The sequence below is a fragment of the Sceloporus undulatus genome, chromosome 7 (genome assembly GCF_019175285.1).
Source record: "Sceloporus undulatus isolate JIND9_A2432 ecotype Alabama chromosome 7, SceUnd_v1.1, whole genome shotgun sequence".
NCBI classification, from domain to species: domain Eukaryota; kingdom Metazoa; phylum Chordata; class Lepidosauria; order Squamata; family Phrynosomatidae; genus Sceloporus; species Sceloporus undulatus.
Genome location: NC_056528.1, coordinates 3326809 through 3349298, shown reverse-complemented (window position 1 = coordinate 3349298; position 22490 = coordinate 3326809). Strand labels below are relative to the sequence as shown.

The 22490-nt window shown below is 43.0% G+C and overlaps 1 protein-coding gene across 14 annotated transcripts in view; it reads right to left on the bottom strand.

Annotated features, from left to right (window-relative positions):
* The window catches only part of RERE (arginine-glutamic acid dipeptide repeats), a 339495-nt gene extending 320344 nt beyond the window's left edge, over nt 1-19151 (bottom strand). For 6 of the 14 annotated variants that reach the window (XM_042479835.1, XM_042479832.1, XM_042479828.1 and 3 more), the window contains exons 1-2: nt 19017-19146; nt 17938-18022 (exon numbers count right to left, since the gene is read on the bottom strand). The gene's annotated coding sequence lies outside the window, so the exon portion shown is untranslated. Of the gene's footprint in view, nt 1-15790; nt 15810-17937 lie in introns of those variants that run through there. The other 8 variants (XM_042479823.1, XM_042479830.1, XM_042479829.1 and 5 more) reach the window with 4 other exon arrangements.
* Between the last annotated feature and the right edge of the window lie 3339 nt (nt 19152-22490).

Here is a 22490-nt window from a genome sequence, read left to right as displayed (position 1 = left end):
TTCCAAAGTGTGTGTGTGTGTGTGTGTGTGTGTGTGTGTGTGTATATATATATATATATATATATATATATGTTCCGGAGGAGCATATAGAGTACAGCCAGAACTCACATTGAACTGCCTCCTTAGAGCGCACTTAATCATTAGTTAAAAAATTATTCTCAGATGCCCAAGTTGTTGGGTGGCATATTTAGTTGGCTAAAGAAAACTGCAATTTAAAAGAAAATCTCAAGCTTGAGTAGATTCCCTCTTGAGTAAATTCACCAGTTCTCTCACCTTCCTGATCAAAACACAACTCCGAGTTGAAAGCTAACCAGTTGGGTCCTGCACTATATAAAGCTGTCATTTCCATAATGTGTGGTAAGAGTTCCCAATGCTCTCTTCTGGTTGTCACATCATGTTTCAACACTTCTGTGGCCCAGAGCAGAGTTCTCCCCTAAAAGATCAATCATTCTGTGCTATTCGTTTCATAATTGACAGCCAAACACTGCTCTATTATATCTCTGCAAGCAGAGAAGCTTTATTCCTCCGCATATTCAAAGCAGCCCTGCCTTCATCTGCCGTAACATTCAATTTCTACTCCAGAACTGTCCTTATTCTTGAAGGATGGCCCAGAATCAGTAAAGGCAGGTAAGAAACCATTTGCAGTGTGAACTATCTTTCTCCTATGCATTCATTTCACATCTTTACAATCAAGCAGGAAGAGTTATCCATTTAAAATGCTTCTTTCTTTTAACAAGTGAACCTCTCATCCACACTTATGAGGCCATTTTGATCTTATTGTAGCTTCATAGAATCCTAGAGGTGGAACAGACCTCAAGTGAAATCAAGTCCAACTCCTTGACATGCAGGAACTCTCAATCAAAGCATCCCTGGCAAATGGCCATCCAGCCTCGGCTTAAAAACCCTCCAAAGGAGACTCCATCACACTCGGACGCAACATATTCCAATGCTGAATAGCTCTTACTGTCAGGAACTTCTTCTGAATGTTGAGGTGGAATTTCTTCTCCTGTAGCTTGAATCTGTTGCTCCAGGTCTATTCTCTGGAGCTGCAGAAAACAAACTTGTTCCATCTTCAGTATGATATCCTTTCAAATAATTAAACATGACTATCATATCACCGTTTAGCCATCTCTTCTCCAGGCTGAACATGTCCAGCTCCCTAAGTCTCTCCCTCATTTGGCATGGTTTCCAGACCCTTCGCATTTTGGTCGCCCTCCTCTGGACACATGGCTCCAGTTTCTCCATATCCTTTTTGAATTGTGGTGCCCAGAACTGGACACAGGATTACAGCTGAGGCCTGACCAAAGCAGAATAGAGTGGCACTATTACGTCCCTTGATCCAGACACTATACTTCTATTGATGCAGCCTAAAATCACCTTGGCTTGTTTAGCTGCTGCATTGCACTGTTGATTTACGTTTAACTTGTGGTCTATTAGGACTCCTAGATCCTGTTCATCTGAAATTCTGCAAAACATATTTGTGTTTCCTCCATAAGATCACCAAATTGATGGAAAGTGTCCTCCAGAATTAGCAATTCCATTGCCATATAAAGCCACAGGAAAGAAACACCGCTTATAAGAAGCACACCCAATTTAGTATGAGCAACACTGAAGTGTGAGTATCCCATAGGGAAAGCATTGCTCTAGTTTCTGGATATGACTCACACCGTGTGCAACGTACAAGGACTGGTGCTATGGACAGTCTTGACATACAGATACCGCCGTTACAACTTGAGAACTGGACTTGAGCTAAGGTACAAATCATCCTCACTCCAGATATATTGGATTATATCTCCCACCGCCCCTCACCAGTTGAAATACAGTTCCCATCACACGCACGCATGTATATACAAAAGCTTCAATTTGATATGAGAAGAAAACAGTCAGGTATTATAACAGATGTATTACTACTTCCATTACAAACAAATCCAAGCAAGGACGTTTTGATTACATCTTCTGGCACAACAGAAAAGTCTTTCTTTCCAGTGTAACATCAAGATTATCTGTGGTGCGCCAGAACATCGCATCTGCAAATGGTTCTCTTTTTCTTTGTGTGAAGCTATGCAACCTGCCTAGCTTTTATGATTAAAAAAAGGATGTTTACTCAAAAGTGTAACATTATTGTTAGAGAGCATATAGAAGCTGTTTATATCAGCAAAAGATGGATGTCGCTTACTTATATCGCTTTAGCATGAACCATAAAGCATTACAGTGAAAGGCACTCAGGCACAGCAAATCTTGTTAAATGCATTTTGATAACAGCAGAAAAGGCATCCATCGTTTTCATTACTGCTTCTGCGACATATTTCTCAGTTAATACTAAACAGATCACATTGAGCGCAATCAGGCTAATGCTGGATTTTAGCACACTGAGCATGCCATTCCTCCAATGCTTCGTGCAAAGTAATTGACCGTCCTAAGGCCAAATCTGCACAACCAAATCTGGCCAAAGCTCTTTGTTTCAACTCACAAATGTTCCCTGTTTCTGCCACTGCGAGGATAATTTCATTGCCTAGAAAACATTTCCGCTGCTTTCTGTTATTTGAAGGATATTCTTTTGGCTGGAAAAGACACACATTCACGTTCTATTCATTTCCTAACTAAACAGCAGCAATATGTGAAGCAGAGTCCAAAGAGCAGATCAGTGCAAAGACTGTGGCTACTACATTGTGACTCAGACATGTTATTTTAGGGGTAAATACAAGCCAGACCGTTGCTCTACAACACACTCAGGCACACAGGAAAAGGAAAGAAAGAGGCACCCGTTGCCTGGGTCTAGATATGTAAGAAGAAGGCAAAGGGAGTGTGATAGAAACTTTACCCAGATGGGTCTTTCAGTTCCACCCCAAGGGCTCCTGTCACTTACTTTGCCCTTTTATCCTTGGGATCCCTCTCTAGATCTGGTACCCAGGCCTCAAGGTGTCTGGCTTCCTATATTGGCTAAGTAGCTATGTGACCAATTCTCCCTTCCTATTCGTAAATGAAAATAGTTTGAACAAGTTATAGTAAATAAAACCAGTTAAGATTTGTTGTTAACTGTCCTCCAGCTGGACTCAACTCATGGGGACCCTGCAGGTAAGACATCTCCAAGACCCCTTATCTTCAACCACTCCTCTCAGGTCCTACAGGCTCACAATCATGAGTCCATCCATCTGGCATACTTCTACTACCCTCTACCTTCCCCAGCATTGTTGTCAATATGGACTATATAACTATTAAGTTAAACATGAACTCCCTGAACTCTTTCCACATCCCCAGAGCCCCAAACCCGATTCAGATCTTATCAGCTCCTCTCTTCCTAACTATTCTTCACTCTCTCTATGACTATCTTCGTTCTGTTTCATCTTACTCCTATCTCATTCTTGAAGAGATAAGCCTCCAGGGTCTAGCCTTCCAACCCCATAGCCTCCCCCCTTCACAGCATTTCAGGAGCTATGACTATTACAGCAGGGACTTTTTCAGGCTTCAGAGATAGGTCTATGGAGACCTATGTTTGAGTTACCTGACTTTAAGAATCTGAAAAGAAAGTGTTTGGTTTGGTGTTTTTGACCTGTATTATGGAATTCGGCCTTGTCACTCCTGGGCTGGCTGCTTTTTCTTTAAGTCTTGCCATTTTACATCTCCTAGGCAGGGTACGGTGTGACTTTGCACATCAGCTACAGCAGATATATAGCGATAGCAATATGTTGTATTTAATAAACAGGCCCCACAGGAAAGCCATTTTGTATGGTGCCCACAACAAGTTCTCTTTCATTGAGTTGTACCCATCTGTACAAAGATTGCAGACCCCTTTGTTGGTGTCAGTGCTAACATTTATGTCAGCATGTAATGCTTATACAATCTTAGGTCTACCATATCAATCCATCTGCAGTTTTCAGTTTGCAGTCAATGTCTGAGAATGAAATAGACATGCATGCATAATACAGCCATCACTTCTGTTTCCCCTACTTAAACCATTCATTTTATGGTTGAGTTTTCTTCTCTCTCTCTCTCATAGAAGGTTACTGGTAAAATTCAACACCGGATAAAACCCAGTGCAAACTTTAATTAAAGCTACAATAATGTATGTCACTGCGTGCTTACCAATTTCTTCATGCCAAAACAAAGCAAGAGTCCCCATTAATAACGGCTCTTTTAATCAGGCAAATTAGAAGGCACATAAAGGAGCCGAGGAAAGTGCTTGACAGATCCTTTCGTACTGAAAGATTAGGCTCTACGTATTATAATTGCCTTGGTTTAAAGGAATGAAGACACCGTTCTTCGAGGTTTTTAACCTTGTTTCTCTGCAATCTCTATGGAGCTGCGCCCCGAAATCCACTACTTACACTAGAGAACTAAAAACTACCAATCCCTGCTACCAACGCTTTGAACAGATGTCTAGAATCCTTTTTCAGCGGCAAGAAATACTCAGGAGGTGAGTGAATGTGACTGTTCTTTAAACAAGTCCAACCCCAAAGAACATGCGCCAGGACACTGTATGAAATCAGATCTAAAAATCTACTTCTTGTGCATCTAAGCGAGGGGGAAAATGAAGAGGCATTGCTATATTATTTGAACTAACACAGAGCTGTGCTTTATCACATAAAATTAGTGTATCGTTTGTAGTGAAAAGGCATTTGGTTCAAGCCAAAACTGACCTCAAAAAAAACCGAACAGCGGCAGCATTTCGTTCAAAGAAGAAAAAGCTGTTCTCTCCTCAAACTCAGGGTGCAACAATGGCTCTGAAAGGCATATTATAAAGATTGTAAAGTAGAATTGTACATATAATCAGTTCTTGTTGTTGCTGTTGTGTGCCTCCAAGTCATTTTTGACTCATGGCGACCCTAAGGAGACCCGACCACAGGCTTTTCTTGGCACGTTTCTTCAGAGGACGTTTGTTATTGCCATCCAGACACACTCATATGTGCAAAGTAAAACTATGCGAACACTCCAGCGCTGGTTCTCGGGATAAGAACAGGCTCGAAAACAGCTCCTTAAAACTGATGAGGATCTTCGCTGTGAAAGAAGCTGTTGAAACATTACCATGATCACCAGATTTTATGCAGTGCGCAGTATTATTACGCATGCTACTAAATCAGTGTTCCTAAGCTTTCTCAAATTACACGTTTTAAAAGCAAGGAGGCAAGTGAAGTAGTGTCAATACCACTTGCACAAACAGGGAGGCAGAAAAGTCAATCAATAATAATATCTACAGTGTGTACAGCACAGACATCTATTCATAGTCCTCACAGAGGTTTGAAGTGGCAGTGTAACAATACTTTGTTTGTACAGCCTGGATGGACAGTATTGACAGTTAGAGGCCTTTAGATAGCAAGTCACCATCTTCTGATACAAAAGAAGATGGAAGCAGAAATAGGAAACGCAGGCTCTTGTACACCAATCTAATTCAAAGCCCCATGCTTCTGATATCATCCCATACGAGGACAAGAGGCAAGTTAGAGTCATCATAGTACCCCAGGGTTCCTCAAAAGCTTGTCAAAAAACATCACAGTGAGAAAAGCAGCAATGAGGGGCAGGTTTCAACAATGGAAAGGATGTCTGTTGCTCAAATATTCTCTTACGGTGTTCAGTCATTTTGCAATACTGTGGTTCTAAGGTACTGTCACAAAGTCTGCCCAGTGTTCTGTGTGAACCGGATACATGTCCTGGAATAGTACAGTATTGCATGTGAATTTCAAAGTTGGAGCGCTAGTCCTAAACAGATGGCTTAGCATGGAAAGGACTCCCTGGACACAGGAAACCTCTGACAAATCGCTAGGCTCTAAGTTCTTTGTTGTACGACAGCCAAACCAAGGTGCATTAGAATGCATTTACTTGAGTCTCATTTCCCATCCAGCATGTGATATCTATCACTCCCAACACATCACTAATACATTATAACTGACTCTTGGGGGAAAGGTCTTACCGACCTTTTTCTCTCTGTATCCAAGTAGGGCTGAGAAGGTACATTCCCTTTTAACACTAGTTAACGTTAATCCTTCCTTTTTGCATAGCAATAAATATCTTGGTTAGTCCAAATGCATTAGAAGAAGGAGACTGAAGTCTATGAAAGCTCATGCTGCCAACTTCTTTCTTTAGTCAGCCTCAAAGGTGCTTCAAGATCTCTCTGCATACTAATATCATGGTTAGTATTTACCAGTGGTGACCTTATACTTCTCAGTAACAAAGCTGACCATACCTTTAACTAATTAGGTTGCAGTCAATACGTCTGCCTAGTTCAGTGGTTCCCAACCTGTGGGTCGGGACCCCGTCACCACAACATGAGGAACTGTATTAAAGGGTCGTGGCATTAGGAAGGTTGGGAACCACTGGCCTAGTTGAACTTTCGTACCACACACCGTAAGAGGTTTTCCACCTCTTCCACAAATTGATCTAGCTATGGACCTTATTGCATTACATTCTTAAATAAAGCTAGGTCGCTTTAACTGCTCTAGCTGCCTCCTGTTGCATTTTGGGGTTTGTAGTTCAGTGAGGCTTAGGAGTTCTCTAGCTGAATATTCTAAATGCCCCTTCCTAAACTACAAGTCCCAGAATGCAGCAGGAGGCAGCCACAGCAGTTAAAACAACCTAGCCTTGCTTTAAGACTGTAATGCAATAAGCCAATATGAGTTTACTAGCTAATCAACTGTATTCCTCTGGCGTTTCCGGTCTGTGAGGCTTGAAGTGGCAGAAACGCAGCACCCCAGCACCCTCTGCTGCCATAAAAATAAAACAGCCTGGACATTTCTTATTTACTTAATGCATCACGGGACTAATGTAACCCACAGTCACATTCGGTCCCAGGGGACAGAAAACTGACCCACCTACCTTTGTAACCATTGGGCCACCTAGAAAACAGAGGCTAGTCACCCATTCCGAACAAAGCAGATCCTCAGCAAAGGAAGCTGGCAATGTGCTTTAGGAACGTGAATAAGGGGGGGCAATCATTCTCCTACCTCAGTGATGGCTGTGAGGCTCTTTTTTGTGTGGCAGGTTTTATGGCAAGGCTACTCCGAAGAGTAGCCAAGCCTCCCTTCCTCACAGTGTTCCAGTGACCCAACATCTTCCTGAGATGTCAGAGATCTGTGTGCCCTCTGGCACTAGCTGCCTCCCCTTTGAAGCCTCTAAAGGTTTCAAAAGATTGGATCGAAGGCTGGAATCGCATCAAAAGGAGGTGCGGGTCTGTTTTCCAAGGGTTTAAAGGGGCTCCTCGCTCAGGAAAAAGCAGAGGCGCCATTTGAAGGCCATCTTGACAAGAGACGAATCAAACAGGCCTAAATTCATGGGGAAATCAAATCACTGCATCAGTCGCATATATAGTGTGACAGAGAGTACTTTGCTGTCTTTATCCTTCCGGCTACTGTCCTTTTGAAATCTCAGGCTCTTTCTTGTGGGAAGGAAAGCCTTTTGTCATCCATGACATAGCTGATACTCTTCTCCTGCAATTGAAAACCTACCTGCTCCACACTCAAGAAGAGCAACTTTCAGATTCCAGGCTGTCAACAACAACAGGGAGGTTACTTTATTTTAATGGGCAGGAAAACAAAACGCATGCAAACACCACACGGGTTTCATCACAGAGCTCTTCTTGAAAGGTCTCTTTGTAGTGCAGCCTCAGCGCGCATGAAAGGGAAAATGCAGACACACAACTCCCAAATAGGCCAAGAAATCCTCTCCTGTTCAGTAAATCTCCAGAGATTTAAACTATTCAGAAGCAACCGAATAATCCTGTGGGATGTGTGGGCAGGCTTTGGCAGCAAGCTACCGTCTAATATCACGGTTTACTTTAAAATCACTCTTAACAGTGATAAAAATACACACTACAACAAAGCACAGCAAGTGAAAAGGGATGGAAGGAAAGAAAGACTAATAAAGGCCTGATACAGACAGCCAAAATAAAGCTTCTTCGAGTCACTTTGGAGGTATGGTGTTTCAATGATGCATGAGTACTAAGAGTTCAGAAGCCGCACCAAAGCCACACTCCACTCCTAAGCACTGGAGTGCAGCTTTGGTGCAGTTTCCAGACTCTTAGGATGCATGCATCATTGAAACACCATACCTCCAAAGTGACTCGAAGCAGCTTTATTTTGGCTGTCTGTATAGGGCCATAGGCAGGCAAAAGAACCCTATATTCTAGTGACAATGCCCCAGATTATGGGAATTCCACCCTACAGATTTTTTAACCTTAACCACAGCTAAGAAATGTGTTTGACTAAAAGAATACATGTTCGAAACAAACAGCCATTCTACATCCATGTAAATATTTTCACTTCAAATAACACAACTTAGTTGTGTACTGCAGATGTCTCAAATGTGTGTTTTTGTTGCTCTGTGCCTTCAGGTTGCTTACAACTTATGGCGACCCGAAAGCGAACTTATCATTGAGTTTGCTTGACAAGATTTGTTCAGAGGGGTTTTGCTGCTGTCTTCCTTTGAGGCTGAGAGAATGACTTGTCCAAAGGTGCCAGCAGGGTTCCATGGCTAAGTGGGGATTCGAACTTTGGTCTCCGGAGTTGTAGTCTTATGCTCAAAAACCACTACACCACACTGGCCAGACCTCAATAGTGGTAGTGGTGATCTACGAGGGGAAAGTGAGTCAACGGTGAAGGGACAGATTGATAGCCACTAAAAACAAGAGTTTGAGTTACCATCTGGCACCTAAGGAAGGGGTCAGTGCTAGAAAGTCCAAGGTTACTAAAACAGCTAAGAGTATTCCAAATTCAATCCAGCAATGCTATCAAGAAGCCTTGGGTCACCTCCATGATAAGAGAGATCACCCAGAGTCACAGGCAATAGCCATGGATGATCAATGCAAAGCATTGCAGCAAGAAATAGGTGGAATTTAAGATATCTGAACAGGGAAAGAGAAAAAGTGGAATTTGGTCTTCTGCAAAGGTAAAGCTCCTGTTCTTCGGGTTAAGCTTAAGGAAGCAGACTTCGGAGAAAACTTGAAAGCTACTTTTAAATTGGCTGGAAAAGAAATAGGTTTGAAAAGTGTTTTTAACTCTAGTAACAAGCAAACACAGACTAGCCATTTTCTTTCTGTGAAGTAAAGCAGATGAAGGCAAGAGAGGCGCCAACTTCCCTAGAAACTGGGTAGAATCCAGCTGCTAAGCTTAAACCATGACAAACAGAAAGCTCTCCCCACAGATCGCAAATATTAGCATTGTATTGGGTCCACATCTTGACATTCCAGCCTCCCCTTTCTGTCCACTTGCTCACCCTCACCGACTCAAAGAATGCTATTAGAAGTGCTTCGGATTCTAGCTGAACTAGTTTCTAATGTGGTTTGTTTTAGAAACAAAGGATGCTCCCCTCCCTCAAGCCCCCAATGCTTTTAACCACACAAGAAAGCAAAAATTCCACACATCTCTCCTAAAACTTCCCCATCTGTCAAAAGGAAAAACCCAACACATTGTCAATCGCGTGTCGTGGGATTCTCGTTCAATATTGGAGCCTTCTGTGCCTCCCAGAAGAATTAAATCCTCCCCTTCCCCAATTTGTTTGGCCCCAAGGAAGGAATAAAAGGTTCATCGTCAAAATTAGAGGATTCAAATATAGCAAACAAAGATCACAGCTGGCCACTTTCCAGGCAGAAATTGCTAATCAGATGAGACCATCGATATTAGAGCCTACCAAAACACACACACATGCTACACATATATATGTATGTGTGTATGTATGTATGTATAGACACACACATAAGACACACCAAACACATACACACTATGCAAGCTAAAAAATATAAAGCTGAAGATTCAGCTCCATCCTCATTAGAAAGATAAGAATCATTACTGTGTTCTATGAATTTCAAAGCAGAGAAGGCAGGTGGTTTCTATCAATCCATTCCCCAAAAAGGCCCATAAATAATTTGGTTTAATCTCATAATACCAAATCAGTTCAATGTCCTAAGGCTTAAAAAACAAGTTAGTTAGTTAGGTGACCTCTGCAGGAACACAAAGGAAGAGTATGCCATCAAGATTAAATTGAGGTACATTTTCAAACTCTCTAGGCCAAAAAAAGGCTGAATGCAACTGCAAGCAACCAAGATCTGAAGCCACATGGGCTTCAGTCATTGTGTATCTTCAAGTCATTTCAGGCTTATGGAGACCTTAAGGTAAACCTATCTTGGAGTTTGCTTGGCAAGTTTCTTCAGAGGTGATTTGCTATTGTCACCTCTGAGGATGAGAGAATGTGACTTGCCCAGGGTCACTCAGTGGGCTTACCATGGCCAAGCTGGGATTTGAACCCTGATCTCCAGAGTCTGACACTCAAACCACGACTACACCATGCTGGTTCTCCGTCCAAAACCCTGAAGAGCTGTAGACAGAGTTGAGAATGTGTGGCTTGATGGACCAGGGCTATTAGAAATGCTAAGAAGTCATACCTCATTGGCACAGTGCACACTTTGGACCTAGGTCCAACCTTTGCAATCTCAAGTAGCAGCTGAGACCTTGGAGAGCAAGTCAGAGGAAGCCATACTAGACTTCATACGGTGATTTTTCCCTCTGTTACCGAGTCTATACATATAATAATAATAATAATAATAATAATAATAATAATAATTTATATACCGCTTATATACTCCCTAATCTCTGCATGTTGACAGGAAAGATTACCAAAAAGCTTTAACATCTACCTGAAATTTCCACACGATCAAGAACACACTTTAACTATATTCCCTTGAACATGGTTAGACTTCCTCCACAGGCCTTCCCCATCAATATGGGTAAGTTGGGTGAAGCACGCATAACTGATTCCCTGCATATGGTTATAAAATAAATAGGACCCTTACAGTTGGGCGACTTTATACAAACCTGCTGTCCTCAAAATGAAATGCACATCTGCTTTCAGAACTGTTTCCCACCTCCCATGCAAGATGCTCAGCCTTGGCACATAACCTCTAGGTGGAAAGGAGCCGTGGCAAAACAAGAGAGAGCAAGCGCGGCTACGTAAACTGCACTATTTAAAAGTGAAGGTGCGCCGCAGCAGGGCAAGGCTTCATTGGTCCCCTGTAGTCTTGTTTTAAAATCCGTAAAATTAAAACCTGTATGTGTTCCAGAAAAATATTATACTTTAAGCACAACGTCAGAACTGCGAACAGCAAGGCTAATGAAGAACAGAACGGGGACCATGGAGAAGAAAGCCAGAACGCCAGACCACACAAGAGCAGGCCTCACTCTGCTTCTTTCTAAAAGGAGAAGGGCTGTTTTACACAATCAATGCATGGGGACTACATCTCCCATCCAACCCCTGGCTGTTATGTATTCCAGCTTTTCTCTCCCAGGAAAGCCAAAGCACAAAGGGCTCTTTAAGCCCCACTCATGAACTCTGAATAGCCATAGTCTGCTCCTTATATATAGCTCAACTGCTCACTCCCATAGGAGCAAGGAGACAAGCACAAGGGAATGAAGTGCAACAGCGAATAAAAAAGAGGAATACTCCACCAAAGGTCTTAATGCTGTTTGAATTGAGTGAGAAGGCTTTAAGGAGCCCACCATTCATGTCTCAGCTTCAGTGAGGAGGGAACCAGAATCCACAATTTCCGAACAGCGTTCTCTCACTGTCAGGCTACCTTCAAAACTATGGTATGATATATTGTTGAGATCCCAGGCACAAAAGCCCTGAAAGAAAATTCTTCCTTTAAAGACATAGGAGATTACCCTTACAAAAAATAACAATGATGATTGGAAAGCAAAGCCCCCACTGCATTCAAGTTGCACAGAGAAAGCAAGAAGAATGAGGAAAGACTAGGGAGGACTGTCCTTGTTCCAAAGTGCATTGGTAAATTCACTTATCATCTCTGAACATCTAATGATGCTTGTTTTTCCGTATCCTAGAGAGAGCACATAGAGGTACAGGTAGGCCCTTGACATGAATGTGACATGAATGTCTAGTCGCAACCAACTGTCGGGGCTGGTGCTCATCTCCGTTACTAAGCCCAAGAGCCAGCATTGTCCGAAGGCAAATCCGGTGGTCATGTGGCAAGCATGACTGCACTGAACGCTGTTACCTTCCCACCAAAGTGGTACTCAGTTCTCTACTTGCATTTACATGCTTTGGGACTGGTTGGCAGAAGCTGGGACTAGTGACAGGAGCTCACCCCATCATGCGGCCCTCGGGCCTCAAACTGCCAAACCTCTGATCGTCAGAACTGGCATCTTAACCACCAAGCCACAGCATCCCTTAGAGAGCACATAGTGCAAGCAATATACACTAGTGATGCTATATAAATGTGACAATAACAACAATAATGATAGCAATAATGATGACGACTATGATGATGATGCAGCTGGCCATGACTTTACTTCTATTTCCAATATATTTCTATGTTATTACATGTTTATGCTGCCTTTCCTCCAAAAATGTGCTCAAAATAACAGACACAGTCTCTTCCTTCCCTGACTATCGTTTAATATGACAATAGTCAGACAAGTTACTAAATCTCCGTCCAGTCTGAGAAATGGAAACATAGGCTGTTCAGAGGTTCTCCTACATTAGCAGATCGATAAAAGGAACATCAGCATCCTTAATAGTACATATATTTCAAGGACTTCAGAATTTCATCTGGGAACTCCAAGACATCTAAGACTCATTCCTACTTGGACATCTTCCAATCATTTTCATTTTGAGAGCAGATGTGTTACTGCTCCATTTTATAGAAGTATGTATGGCTTGAGCCAGAAGTGTGCAGAAGAGAAGAGGTGAAATTGTTGTATTATTGTTCTAGTGTCGCCACTTAGTGTGTGACATCCTCATCTTCTTAAATTGTATGCAGTCAATTACATTTTATCTTTCTTTCTACCCCTAAAGGATAGATCAATCAATGGCCATAAGTCACGATAGTTAACTTCCTCCTGTACATTTAAAAAGAATATTCTCTCAGAGAAAGAGATGATAGAAACAAACTGAGGAAAGCTCCCTCCAGAAACATCTGGCTGACCATTGGGGCAAGAAAGTGGTGGAGCAGATGGTCTTTGATCCAATCCAGCAAAGCAGTTCATGTTCTTATATCCTCCTGACTCTCGGCGTGTCACACATTTAGATATTGCATTTGAGAAATCCAGGCTGAGCCTCTGAAGTTAACTAATGGAGTCAACAGACACGACGGGGTAATTTAAAATCAAAATACAAACTCTTGATGGTGCTCATTATCAAAATACCAACCATAAAAAAACAGTTTCCAGTGAAACACAGACATATATTTGCATACATTACTAACCTATTTCTTGGCAAGACCACATCTTACAGTAGCATTCCAATGAATAAAGTGCTGATCAAGAACTAAGCCAGAGAGAGAAGTGGAGCAGAAAACATAAAGTGTTGTGAACTGGAAGCCAAAAAGAATCTGGTTACTAGAGAAGCATCGCTGGAATTTCATTAGGAGGAGATTACGGTAGTTAATATTTGTCATACATTGCCAAGGGCCTCAGCAGAGAAAACTTAGATGCAAAGAAATGCCAAGAATGTTTGGAGGTTAAAGGAATACATTGGGAGACAAAAGCTAACTGAGAGAAGTCAACTTTTTCATTCTTCAGTTTTCTATAAACAACAGGACTGCAGAAGGCAAGGCTTTGGTAGATGAAAGGGCAATTTCCGGTGAGCCAACTAGTCATGGGATCTTAGGCTAAAGGCTGCTGATTTTAGTCTTCCTCATTCAATCAGGTTGATGGCTTCTTACATTTTATAAAGAGTGCACATTCAGGTTCATTTAAGACAGACTAGTTATGCCTTAACTAGAAGGACCTACATATATGCATTCTTGCTAGTAACCTTAGCATATGTTGTGAACAATTTCATACTAGACACCCACACAAAACTGAACATAGATCAACTCTACTCAAAAACCCAGAGGCTGGATGGCCATCCGTTGGGAGTGCTTCGATTGAAAGTTCCTGCATGGAAGAAAAAGGCTGGACTGGATGGTCCTTGGGGTCTCTTCCAACTCTATGATTCTATGAAAAAGGAAGATGAATTTAACGTGTTTCAGCAAACTCTTTATCCAAAACTAACAGTACTCACATCTGACATGAAATAACCAAGTCAGGTAGGCCTTGCATAAGGAAATAAGAACATTTTGAACCTTCTAAAGACTGCTTTGAAGCAAAGTGCATCCAGATAAGGGATTTTTTGCCCTTCACCAGATTCCACTTTTCTGCTTATTTCCATGTTGCTGGCCAAACTTAACAGATCTACATTTCTTTGACACACTGGGGATGCCTAGTGACACAGGTTTATCACAGCTTTCTTCTTTTCTCTCTGTCCTGCAATTCATGAATAGTCAGTAAGGGAGCTAGAGGCAGTTGCTGTTTAGTTTGACTTTTATAGGCTGGCAGCCACAGCCTAGGATCAGCCAGAGCAGAATCCCACTCTTTCCCAGTTCAAGCTTTATTGTACTATTTACCGCAGACACACTTCTGCAACCTGGTCAAAAGCTGTGCTTCTCCATCCCTCCATCATTTCCCCCAATGTGGCTTAAAAAACCTTCCAACTACACAATGGATAATGTCCTCTGAAGAGACTTGGGAGGTGTCAAAAGACTTTGCAAAAACAAACTTGTTTGTCAGAAGCTTTGCAAACAGGAGTATGCCTATATAGCCACCAAGCCATGGATAGCTTTGATGGAACTTCTCTATGAATTTGTCTGAGCCCTTTCTAAAGTCGTCCAGGTTCACTTTGGGCCCTTAGAACAAGAGATCCTACCGTAAGACTGAACCAAAAATGCTCCTTTTGCCTGTTCTGAACTTGCACACTGGGTCGAGATTCAGAGCCAAAGATCTGAAACTAATATTAAAGTCCCCGATCAGCCGTCAGGGCCCTGGAACTGTTTCAAGAGGTTCAAAGCTGGTAGGAAGAAGGTCATTATGAATTGTGTGTGTGTGTTTGTATCCCTTCAAGCCACTGCTTGACTTATGGTGACCCCATGAATTTCATAGAGTTTACTCAGGCTATTAATACTTAGGTGGTTTTGTCAGTTCCTTCCCCTGAAATATAGCTTATAGCATCTGATACATTGGTTGTCTTCCATCTAAGTACTAGCTAGGGCTGATCCAAGTACTACCTAGGGCTTAGTTTGTGTACTTACATGTACAACGGTTCATAGAATTATAGAATCATAGAATCGTAGAGTTGGAAGAGACCGCAAGGGCCATCCAGTCCAACCCCATTCTGCCATACAGGAAATCTAAATCAAAGCATCCCCAATAGATGGCCATCCAGCCTCTGCTTAAAGACCTCCAAGGAAGGAGACCCCACTACACTTCGAGGAAGGAGTTTCTTCCACTGTCGAACAGCCCTTACTGTCAGGAAGTTCCTCCTCATGTTGAGCTGGAATCTCTTTTCCTGGAGCTTGCATCCATTGCTCCGGGTCCTAGTCTCTGGTTCCTTCACATTCCCTGGGCTGAGAGGCACAGCACCCCCATGAATGTGGAAAAACCCCAAATTAAAAAAAACACTATTCCTTCTACCTAAGAGAACACCTCTCTAGAAACGTCAGCGTCCTCCAGTACGACTCTATGGTCGACATCTGCCAAAAGCTGATCGCAGAACCATGCTGAAGGACCCACAAAATGCCCAGAGAAGTGTTTTGTCTAGAGATGTCTAGGCTCTCCAGCACAAGTCTATGATGAACCTCTGGCAGAGCTGGGCTTGAGGAGCAAGAGATTCCTAGAGAGAACATAGTCATCAAAATTGCAAATAACCAAATCCAGAAAAGCTGCAAATGTGGAGGGCCAACTGTATATTTATACAAAGGAGTAAAAACACAGGATATAATCCCACCAACTAAAGCAGTTAACAATGGGATAGAAACCTTAGAGTGCTCCAGCAAGAAACTTCAAGGAGACCACAGGATTGCAGCCTGAGAAACCACAAACGGAGGTCCAGCTCAGCTATAACCAATGAACAGCCTAAGAAAAAGCAAGGGAAAGAGAAAAAATAGGATTTGGGTTTCTATTCATATTCACCTTGAATGCCCCTCTTTCTAACCTTGTGAAGATGGAAGCAATAGAGCTAAAAAGCAAGGGTGGGCAGAGGGGGAAAGAGCTGCATTCCTCTGTTGGCAAGCATGGCCCCAACTATGAGTAAGTGAACAATAGGATCTCCATCCTAGGCACTGTATGGCTCTCTCCCTGTGTTTCCTTCAATCCTACCAACTAATAGATTAGCAAAGCCATCCTTTGCCACTCACAACAAGTCACTAAAAGCAAGGAACCAACCCTGGCAAATAAATTATAGGGAAGGAAAAGAAAGATGTGATTCATTTTAATCAGGGTTTTGTGTTGTTTTTTAAATGAAGCCACACAGATAGGATTTTCCTCAGCCCTTACCAGGCTCCCCACATCTGACAAAAGCAGTCTATGCACACAAAAGCACACCAGGAGTGTTGTGAGGTATGTATAGCATCTGGCTATGCCCATAGCTAGGGTTAAATTAAATGCTGCCAACAAGAGTCACATACACCACCATTGTACAATTCTGTAAGGTATGTGAATGAACACTCACATCTGTAATGACTGGCCCTGGGATCATCACACCATCGTATTCAGGCTTTGTTGTTACTAAACAGTACATATACTACTACGTTGTGACATCCACTTTCAGAGACAAAAGCCAACTTCTTGAGTTGAGTTTCACTGTACACCAACAAAGCAGATTGGGAAAGAAACCCATGGATAAAACGCAGGTGAGTGGGACGTTTACTTACTTTAAAGTGCTATGACCAGGTAGTAAAGGATAAACTGCCCAAGCAAAGTCAGTCAAGCAGAGTACAAGAAACAGCAGAACGTGCTCAAAAACAAACCCGACTCAACCACATGCTTCAATGGATGAATGAACCATTTTGTTTTCACACAGCCAACTTCTCTATCTGTTCCAGAATTCAAGGTTTAAACCTTGCCCTCTCTGTCCTCCCAGCTACAAATAAAAAGAATTGGACAAAGATAGTTACACAAGAAAGAAAAAAATCACAAACTAACACTGACTTCATCGACTGGTGTATAGTTTTCTTTATTAAATAACATATCCTCTGATTTTAAAAAGACTATTTCCTCTGGATGCAATCACAGATCTACTCCCAATTCATTCACAAAACAGGACACAGGTTAAAACCCTCTCCTAAAAGCAATCTTATCTGGCTTCTTTCATAAACAAACACACAAAACACATTTGCACTTCTAAGGAGAAAAGGAAATGGGGGAAATGGGGAAACCCCACTAAGCTTGAGGCATTTCCAAAGTCCACCCAGGTGCAATCTTTACTCACTCCTAACCCACACACTCCCCAAAAATACAAATCTTATGTCTTTACACATTGTGCGCACAATAGTGCTGTCATTTCCTCCGTGGGTTTACATGCCACTCCACTTTGTTGTGATAAACACCAAAAGGGCAGAGATCTGCAGCAAAACAAAAACATGTAACAAACCAACAAGGTTAACCTATTTTTGTGTGTTTGTGTATAAAGTTTCACCCACATGTTCTCCGACATCGAAGCACATCCTTCTCATTCTGGTTTATAAACAAACAAACAAACAAACAAACCAATCCTTCGGGTCATTCAGTCCATGGAGTGAACTAGGAACAAAATGTAAAGAGATTGTTTCATTGGGTTTCTAGTGCGCAGAAACAATAGCCTCCCTTCCCTCCCCATGTTGTGTTTCAGTCACATGTGCAACACACCATCATCATCATCATCATCATCATCATCACACCCAGTGTTTAAACAGGCCCTTTGAGCACCCAAAGGCCAAAGGACACACACAAAAACCCTTCCTCCTCCATCGGGGAGAATAGAAGGAAGTGCAGGGAATGAATCATGAACAAGAACACTGTTATCATTATCACTATATTCCTTCTATGTCCCACCTTTCTCCTTGTCGTCCGACGTCCCAGAAGCGCTGCGTAAAGTTTAAACGGTTAAGCACAACATACAAAACGAATAAAGCACCCATCGTCTTACCTGCTCCCCAGGAATCACACCATCGGTAGGCTTTGTCTGGCAATGGGTTGGAGGAGACCCCGAGCGAGCGAGCAAGCGAGGAGACCTACAAAAGAAGGAAGGGGCTTGGTTGGGAAGGAAAGGAAGGTATATATGTATATATGTATTGTATCTGACTATGAGGATTTGAAGGTAGAAGGAAAGGAGGAAGGAGGCAATGGAAGCCAAGAGACACACGAGGGACGGAAGAAAAGGGGGATTGTGGGGCGGGTGCTCCTCTTTTAATGAATGGAGAGCAGCCAAAGGAGGGAGAGAGGCTGCCTCAGAGGGAAAGGGACCCAAATTTGGGGGGGGGTCTTAATTTGGATGGGGGGAAGGAGGTCAAATATGGGGTCTATTTTAATTGGGATGAGGCCCAACTAAGAGGTCTATTTTAATTGGGATGGGACCCAAATAAGGGGTAGATTTTAATTATGGGGGGCAAGGAGCCCAAATTTGGGGTGCGTTTCAAACAGGATGGAGAAAATGGGGTTCAAATTGAGGGAAAGGGGTGTTTTAATGGGGATTTTTGGAGGAGGAGCCCAAATAGGAGGAGTGTTTAAATTGGAATGGGGCCCAAATAAGGGGGTATATTCTAATTATGGGGAGGGTCAAACATGGGGAGTGTTTTAAATGGCAATAGGGGCCAAATATGGGGTGTATTTTAAAAATTTTTTGGGGGGAGGCTCAAATTGGGGATATAATTTAATTAAAATAGAGGGGCCCTAATAAGAGGTGTGTTTTAATTGTGGGGAGGCTCAAATAGGGGGTGCATTTTAATAAAATGGGGCCCAAATAAGGGGTATATTCTAATTAATGGGGGCAAAGGGCCCAAATATGGGGTGTGCCTTAATTTTGGGGGGCAAAGGGCCCAAATATGGGGGTACTTTAATTAAAATGGGGTCCCAGATTAGGGGCGTGTTTTAATTTTGGGGGGAAAGGGGGTCCAAATATGGGGGGTCTCAATAGTGGAATGTTGGGAGGGTCCCAAATCCAAGGGAGAGGAGGAAGGGGTAACAAATGAAAGAGAGAAGAGGGGAAAAGGGGGAGTGGAGGAATACCAGGCGGAGGGAAGGAAGGAGAGGGCGGTCCAGTCAGCCCCGAAAGCCCCCTTTGGGTCGTGAGGGGGGGAGGAGGAGGAGGAAGAGGCGCCTGGAAACACAAGGGGAGTCTCCCTCTCTCTGTGTCTCTCCTCTTCCTCAGGCAAACCCACCAGCCTCCCTTAGATTATAGGCCACAGCGCCACATGCCAGTATCGCGCCTCCTGATTGGCTCCCTCCGCCGCCCGGCTTCGGCCCCGTGCGTGGTGGGCGTGGCCAAAAAGAGAGCGTGTAGGAAAGGGCGGGGCGAACACACGCCACGCCCTCCTCCTTCTCAACTGTATTAACCGCCCCTCTATCCCCAACCAATCAGCGTCGGCGATAGAAGCGACGCAGGGACCAATCAGCGCCGAGTTTGGGTGGGAAAGGCGAGGGAGGGTAAAATGAGAGCCGGGCTCTCATTGGGCGAAACGGGGACGGTTGGCGCGCGGCTCACTAGTCAGAGCGATTTTTGCCACTTTACCTCAGGGCTTCATAAGAGGCACACGTTTTTTACCTCATGTTTTGTTGCCTTCAAGCCACGCCCCTTTTTCCATGGGTTTTCTTAGCAGTTTGCCTCAGAAACGGCTTTATTATCTTGGCCTCTTGAGGCTGAGAGAGTGTGACCTGGCCAAAAGTTTACAGCTCTGTATAAATAAAGTTTAATAATAATAATAATAATAATAATAGTTTCATGGCTCCAAAGTCACAGTCCAACACTTTAAACCACAATGGCTCCCTAGTCTCTACCAGCTGGCTCTCCATTTATACAAATATATACATATATATATGTGTGTGTGGAGTATCTTAATTGGGAATGGGGAAGGAGGAGTGTGTATTATATATACACACACACACACATATATATATATGTATATAGACAAACACACACATATAAACACACACATATATATGTATATAGACACACATAAACACATATATATGTATTTAGACATATATGTATATAGACACACACACACATAGACACACACATATATATAGACACACATATATATGTATGTAGACACACACACATATATATAGACACACACGTGTGTGTGTGTGTGTGTGTGTGTGTATATATATATATATATATATATGACACATTTATATTAATGGGCTCATAAAGGGAGACACAGGTCCAAAACACACTGTAGAAACAATCCAGTCTGAGACCGCTTTAACTGCCCTGGCTCAATGCTAGGGAATCCTGGGAATTGTAGTTTTTTGTGGCACCGCTAAAGACTAAATGTCTCGCAAAACTGCGGTTCCTAAACTTCTATAGCCCTGAGCCAGGGCAGTTCAAGGGGTCTCAAACTGAATTATTTCTGCAGTGCATTTTGGACCATGGTCATTCAATTAATCCTGGACTCAAGCCAGTCCTAACAGCCAGCACTGCTAATAACTATTCTCTATTCTGGGATTGAGAGGAAGGATCAAGAAGACTAGTTCATCCCAACCCTTTAAATTAAACAAGAAAAGAAGCATCACACATTTCTTTCTGCAATCAGGAAATTGCAGCGCAGCCACCGATCATGATGGATGAATAGCGGCCTTTCCTCAGCGTGCTGTAAAAGCGGAGAGAAAGGCTAATTAAACAGGCAAATGTCAATATGGCGATTAGCCTGGCGTATAATATTCTGGTTCGCTTTTACGGATGACCTTCCTCCACTCCCCTCCGATTGTGAACCCTTTACGAAGGCCTTCGAGAGACTGGAGAGATGCTCAACAAGCTTGTAAATACAGAGAGATGCCAGGATGGAGGGTTCGGTTCAGATTAGTCTGTGATAACATCCACATTTTTTTTTGCGTCTGCAACACAAACACACACCCAAACACACAGCTCTGTAGGGATGCTTGCAAGAACCACGTCCTCCAGGGACTGTTTACACAGCCAATTTGTCCTGCGACATTGCTTGAACTCATTTCCCCCTCCAATTTATCTCCATCTTCAAGGAGTGAGTTGAGTCAGCATCCAATGAAATGAACAAGGATCTCTGTTTCAAACGGCATCCTTTTTATGTCTTATCGATGTTACAGTCCAACAGCATCTAGAAGCCCATGTGTCCCCAAACTTTGACCTATTTCCATGGCTGCATCTGCACTGCAAAAACAGCCCACCACTTTAAATGCCATTGGTCAATGCTATGGAAATTGGGGAACTATGGTTGGCTGTGGCACCAGAGCTCTGTGACAGAAAAGGCTAAATGTCTCATCAAACAATGAGTCAAATAGAAAGGCAGCAAGAGAGGAGGAATCCTGGGTCCCTCCCAATGTTGGAGGGCTAAAATTCCCAAAATCAAACCTCCTCCCATTCACAAATGCTGGCTAGGGATGCTGAAACTTGCACTACAATAGCATCCAGAGAGATGCATACATGGGTCCCGTTCACACTACAAAATAATCCAGTTTGGAAACCAGGTTATTTCCCTGTCGTTCAGATTTGCACCAATTGTGCAGTTAACGGAGGGGGACCAAAAAGCCCATTTAAACTGGTGTATTTGACACCAGATCCCTTAGCAGTTCGTTTTTAAGAACCGCAATGATCCACATCTCGGATAGTGGGGATAAGCTATGGGATCGATTCGAATTGTTCAGCCACCATTCAGGAAATGGAGGCGCTTCCATTTTGATCTGGAATGGTGGAAATGGGAACCTTGGATCGGATTTGAATGCCATGGAGAGATTCGCTGCCATAAAATGTAGTGGGAACGGTGAATCAATTTCAGTCGATTCACAGATGCGAATCTCTAGGTGCAACAAACATTAAGTGTGACTGGCTCCATAATTCCCTATAGAAACTGCATGGGATTTGAACATGCTTGGGAGCCACCAGCATTGCTATGCCATGCGTAGTCCACAGGAGGGCACCGAGAACATGCCATGTTAGAATCAGCAATTGTGTTTGCCATTTACTCCAGTACTCACCATATAGCAAATGTGAAGTTGTAGCTGGAGTGTAACTATGGGGAGGAGGGTAAAATGAGCACATGGACCCCACATAATAACAAAGTGTGGCCCCCAAATGGATTCTCCTTCAGTCCTCAAGGTTCTAGCTTTGCAGAGGATGAAACAGTGCAATTCATTCACATGAATTCATAGAATCATAGAGTTGGAAGAGACCACAAGGGCCATCCAGTCCAACCCCCTGCCATGCAGGAAATCCAAATCAAAGCATCCCCAACAGATGGCCATCTAGCCTCTGCTTAAAGACCTCCAAGGAAGGAGACTCCATTACACTCCGGGGGAGTTTGTTCACTGTTGAACAGCCCTTACTGTCAGGGCTTCTTTTAGGAAAGGAATACAAAGAGGTGGGTTGCTCCTGAAATATAGCCTATACAGTGCCTTGTGTATTTGCTGGCAGTCTCCCATCCAAGTACTAACCAGATCAGATCCTGTTTAGCTACCAGGACCAGACAGGATCGGGTGCATTTAAGATATTGAGGCAGGTGCTAT